The sequence below is a fragment of the Lepidothrix coronata genome, unplaced genomic scaffold (genome assembly GCF_001604755.1).
Source record: "Lepidothrix coronata isolate B3197 unplaced genomic scaffold, Lepidothrix_coronata-1.0 Scaffold105, whole genome shotgun sequence".
NCBI classification, from domain to species: domain Eukaryota; kingdom Metazoa; phylum Chordata; class Aves; order Passeriformes; family Pipridae; genus Lepidothrix; species Lepidothrix coronata.
The window spans coordinates 1,240,371-1,246,625 of record NW_016690285.1 but is presented as its reverse complement, the minus strand read 5'-3'; positions in this window follow the sequence as shown (position 1 = coordinate 1,246,625).

Sequence of the window (6,255 nt, the reverse complement as noted above, 5' to 3'; positions counted from 1 at the left end):
GCTGTGGCTGCCCCTGGATCTCTGGAAGTGTCCAAGACCAGGCTGGAGCAACCTGGGATAGTGGAAGGTGTTCCTGACTGTGGCAGGGGGTGGGAAAAAATGATCCTCAATTTCCCTTCCAACTCAAAGCATTCCATGGTTCTATGAAAAAATAAAACAACAAATATGACTATTTTCCCCCATAATTAAATTCCATCAACATATTAATAATTTTTAATTATCAAGAACATCTTTGGTTTTGTCCCTCTTTAAATATCTTTTAGTTGATATCTGAAGTCAGCAAGCAAACCATATTGCCTGTTGTATATTTTGATTTTACAGATGGATATTTTATTTGGGGGTTTACATCAGGGAGATGAAATATTAAGTGGCGAAATGACAAGCAAATTTAAAAAAGAAAATTAAATAGCCAGCTGTAGTTGCTCAGAAAACCATACTGGCAATTTGGCAGAACCGTGGTGTTGCCATGTTTAATACACAGGATGAAAAAAAGCTTTGGGTTTAATTTAAAAAAAAAAAGGAAGAAAATAAACAAAAGAAGGAGGAAAAGCCATTGGGAAATACTTTGCATGTCTTTATAGCTCAGATGCTAATGGTCCAAAATGACACCTGTGTTCTTCCTACATTCTTAAAAAATAAAATAAAACCCCCCTGTCTGATTATGTCAGTTTGCTTTGAAAGCCCACAGCAGATTTATTATTTCCTTTGGAAAAAAAAAAAAGCACTTTGTTCTTCCTACAATATCATTCCCATCAAGTGCAGCATGCCAAGAGAAGCTGCTTTGGGAAGAAGCCAAGAAGATGGAGACAACGTGTTATACTCCAAGCACAGACTATTTCTGGGCCAGGAGAGAAAATCCTTTTGTCATTTTGGAATTCTGCATTTGGGGCAAATGAACGAGAAAGTTTGGGAGCCTGAGAGGTCTCGTTAGGAGGTGTCACTCCAAGATCACATCTTTGTTTTCCTAGTTGTGTTTTAAGCTGCTCCCAAGCTGCCTAAAAGAAATCTTTAGGAGAGAGGAGGAGAGAAACTTTGGGAATTTGAATGCAAAGATGGCCTGGACAGATTGGATCCAGCGGTGAGCTGGTGAGGGAGCCTAAAAGTCACTGAGAGGAGAGGCTGTGACAGAGCTAGGAAAGCCCAGCTAGATTTTCCTCCCACTCTGTAGCATCTTTTGGGGGTGAGGAGAGAGTTTCTGGTTATTTACAGTGCTGTGCACGTCGATACAAATCCAGTGTTGATGATCCTAAGGTGGTGGATTCACCATCCCTGAGGAATTTAAAAGCCACGTGGATGTGGCACTTGGGGACTTGGGTGAGTGAGGATTTAAACAGAGGTGTTTCCCTGGTACTTAATCAAGGATCCAACTGTTAAAACATTACAAATATCAGAAATTATTTGGAATCTTGTTCAGATGATCACAGTGTCGTGGAATCACAGAATGGTTTGGGTCGGAAGGGAAATTAAGGATCATTTTTTCCCACCTCCTGCCATGGGCAGGGACACCTTCCACCAGCCCAGGTTGCTCCAAGCCCTGTCCAACCTGGCCTTGGACACTTCCAAGGATCCAGGGGCAGCCACAGCTTCTCTGGGCAACCTGTGCCAGGGCCTCCCCACCCTCCTAGCCAGGAATTCCCTCCCAATATCCCATCTAACCCTGCCCTCTGGCAGTGGGAAACCATTCCCCCTTGTCCCATAATTCCAGCCCCTTGTATATATATATATAAGATCATATCATATCATAAACATATATAAATGATATCTGTAATATAACAATAACTTTGAATTTTTATATTAAATAATAGAAATTTCTAGGGAATCTTAAAACTGATTCATGGGATTACAACTCTACCTGGGAATCTTCTTTCCTGGTGGGTGAACAGGCAATATTTGGAAGGATCTATGAGGAACCTGAAGGACAAACACAACTCCTCCTCTCTGTTTACTTCCCAGTAACCATTTGTGCTCCCAGCCCCGGAGCCGAGCTGTCTGCTCCTGCTCAGAAACCAGAGGAGCTGTAAAAATTGCATCAGTGCAAAGATAAATTCCCTCACCTGGGAGAGACAGGGATCCACAGCGAGCAGGGAGGAATGTGAGATGAGATCTCCCACAAACGCTCCCCGATAGTAACTGGGCAACACACGAACGCTCCCAAACTGCAGAACTCAGCTGAAATCCAGCCCTTTCCCCATCCCTGGTTGCAATCAGGCTGCTCGAGGGCTGCTTTCCAAAGATTTTTGTCACTGGAATACTCACATGTCTTGAAAAATTTTAAATGTGCTCTTGTGTTTCTTCATTTAATTCTTTTTTTCTTCGAATCTCAATTACAAGTATCCAACACTGAATATGATAAATTGCTTCACTGGAAATGAAACCAGTGGGAGTTGAAGCCTTTTTACACTTTTTTTTTTCTGTTGATAATTTTTTTTGGCATCATTTCAAGCTCATTAGCTGTCACTTGACTGATTCTGTTCTTAAAATAGCACAGTGGAAACCGATCTTGTCTGGACTATTTTCATCCCAGAAATCTTCATCACCCAGATGCCTTAGTTTCACAGAAAACATAATGGCTAAAAACCTGTCTGTTCAAGGATAATGAATGCTCTGGCAAACAGGCTCAGCACTGGGAATACCAAGGAATGGGAATGCCTCATTCATGGCCATGAAGGGCCCCAGCTCACCTACCATGGTCCAGACTCAAAATGGGAATTGGATTCAGTTGGGCTCCTCACATGCTTGAAAATATATATATATATATATATATTTATATTTAAAATACTTGTGATGAGGGTGGGGAGGCCCTGGCCCAGGTTACCCAGAGAAGCTGTGGCTGCCCCTGGATCCCTGGAAGTGTCCAAGGCCAGGTTGGAGCAACCTGGGCTAGTGAAAGGTGTCCCTGCCCATGGGAGGGGGTAGAATGGGATGGGCTTTAAGGTCCCTTCCAACACAAACCATTCCACGTTTCCAACATAGTTTTAGACCGGGATTCAGTCCAGCTGGCAACTGGAACAGGCTCATCAGAGGGATATGTGGACCTCCAGCTGGAAGGGGAGGAAGGCTCTCATGATTTTGTAGCTCATATAGGACCCTCTAGTGCTTCCCTGTTGCCTTCAGCCTCACACAGACTCTTCCTCCTGCTTTTCCCTGTCTTCTACCTCTGCCCACCCCTGTCCTGCTTCCCAGAGCCTTCTGCCCTGGAGACACCCACATCCTCCCACATTGGCACTTTAGGACAGGGCAGGACAGGACCAGGAAGGGGAACAGAGAGAGACAGAGAGGCTGAACCAGCAGAGAAGGAAAAGCATCAAAGAGAGAAACAAGAAAGAACAGAGCTCAGACCTCATGCCCTTCAGGGGTGGGAGCTGTTCAACCCACAGACATTTTCTAACGGAACAAAAGGGCAAGTTCCCTAAAGGTTGACAGGGGACCATCTATTCAGCCTGTTCACAAGAGAATCCCAGGCTGGTTTGGGTTGGGAGGGACCTTAAAGATCTCATTCCATGGGCAGGGACACCTTCCAGTAGATCAGGTTGCTCCAAGCCCTGTCCAACCTGGCCTTCAAGTGAACATCCCAATGCAGCAAAACCCACTCAAACTAGACAGGAGCAAAATCCTAACAGAGAGGGCAGGGAAAAATAGGAAGAGCTTTCCTTGCCCTCAGCAGAGATCTTTCTTCCAGTCCAGGTCAGGAGGAGCTGAGGAGCACAGGGAGCAGAGTTGCCTCCATTTCTACCTCTCTGAGTCTTCTTCAGATCCATAACACCAGTTGCACCTACTGGCAAGCCGACCACAGGTATTCCCTGCATTCAGACACCAGGACCCCTCTGGAACACCCTCTGCAAACAGCACCAGGAGGAACATCTGCTCCATTTCTCACTGCTTGGACGGCACAAAACTTTACAGGGAGCAGCTGCCCCCGACCCTTTCCAGGGGCACAGGACACTCCAGATAGTGTTTGGGGAGTTCTGACTTGTTTTTCCAACACATTAGTGAATAATTTATCTTGTTAATCTGAAAAGCTGGGAAGAGATGACTGTCTTTAAGATTAATAGCAGAAACTGGGGAGGAGGGGAACATGAAACAAAATTCCTCCAAGAGCATGTTTTGCTAAGGGAAGATGATTAATGGCAAGGGAGATGTTATATTAATGGAGAAAATTATGAAAGTACTCATTCTAAATATGAGAATGAATCCCATTCCTGTGGACTACGAGTTGAGGGGCATTTTAAGAAAGGGAGAGGCTGTCCCACAACCAAACATGTCACTGCTAATGTCACATTGACCCCACACTTGCAGACCAACTGCACGTGTTGCATTTGCACATCCCAAATCCTTCCATCAGTCTGCTGCTGTCTGAACTGATTTATGGGTGAAGATTTTAATGAGTGGTGAAAAGAGAGAGCTCCAAAAATCCTCTCATAAAGATTTTTGCCAACGAACTGTCAGCACAGGTTTTTTTTTTCTTCCCTTTATAGTATAAATCAGGCTCTGACCAAACCACCTTTCTGTAAAGCCAGATCCTGTGCAAACCTGGTTTTAACTGAACACAAACGAGCAGCTCCTGTGGCAAGGAATTGTATGGGGAAAGTGTTTAGGCCCTTCCCTTCTTCCAGGTGTTTGAGCCCCAAACCTGAATATAGAAGGGAATTTTTTGCCCCTGTGGAAAGTTATTTAATCATCAGATTCTTTCCTCTCACAGCACCTTGATTTGGACCCCAGTCTCTGTGTAAAACCCTCAGAGCTGCTTTTGTTCACATGCAGAAAGTCCCCAGCCCTGAATTCTCCTGCAGGCAGGTCCTCTCCTCTTGGGAATCATCCTCTGCTATTTTGAAACACCTGAAAATTTGGGAATAGCCAGGGCAATGGGTCAGAACTGTGCCCTCTCCAAGGCTTGTCTGTACAGATCTGAGTTCATTTTTTCCAAGCAGTGGAGTGAAGAAGACAGGGTTCCCCATGTTTTCTCAGCATTAGCAAGACAGACACCAAAGCTTCACCCTGGGCTTAAACCAGAGCGTTGGTTTAGGGGCTCAGCTGCTTCCAGAGATGTTATTTTACCCCCCAGTCCAGATCACCAGGTCTTTTCTCCTCCAGGTCCAACTCATACAAAAGCCACGGTTCCACTGTCCTGGTTGTGATTTGGGGAGCCTTGTCATGGTCCTGCCCCTCTCCAGCAACATTTCAACAACATTTCTGTTGACTTGGACTATTTCCTTCTGGTTTTTTGTTCTAAGCACAGACGGTGAATCTTTTAACAAATATAGTTTGCTGCTATGCAGGCACTGAATCTGCTTTATTCCAAGTGGAATTCCAAATTCAGGGCTTAATTCTCCCCACGGAGGTTCATAATGTTCAACACTCAAGTGTTTCCTGAAAACCCAAGCCTGTATTTCTCTGGCTCTTCCTTTTTCTGCAGCACTTGTTTTACCACTGCTAATCTTTAACTCACCATATAAACTGACACTTTGCTCTTCTGCACCTCTGTAAATAGTTTTATGATATTTCTGAATGCATCTGCATCCATATTTTGCCTTCCTAAGTAGATAAAATTCTCTACATGGGCCACTTCATGTAGAGCCAGAGCTACCTAGGCTGGAGCCAAAGCTCTTCTTTATAGATTGTAAATAATGAATATTCAAGTTAAATATCGATTTTAAATAATGAAGACTGATTTTAAACATCGATTTTAGAGAGTTAACATTGATTTTAAGTATAGATTTTAAATAATGAACACAGCAATCCACAAGAGTTTGCTTAAAACAAATAAAAATTATTTTTAAATAAGTCGGAGGGGAGAAAAGGCACAAGACAAGACAAATGCCTGGGGTTTGCTCCATGAATTTTACACCACCTGCCACAGATAAATCCTACATTATCCTGACTGTGAACAATAGTTCACACCCAGGTTGATATTTTGGAGGGCAATGGTTATAAAAGCCATTTTCTCGGTGGAAAATGGCTTACTGGTCATAAATTCTGGAAAATTCTCTTAATGGTTGTAAGGGAATTTTATCTCTTCCATACACATCAAGTTGTAGGAGATCAGTGACACCTGAACAGGAGCAAAATCAAAGCCCAGCCCAGCAAAACTCAGCTCATCAGGGTGCACATGGGCCTGGGCAGGTACAGGATGTGTGGAGAACATGGGAAAACTCTGCTGGAGAGAAGGGTCTGAAGGGAATATGAGCAAAATTGAGCAGGACCAAAACAGACTGAACATGCTCAACACTGTCTGAGATGGCTCAAAGCCACATGGAA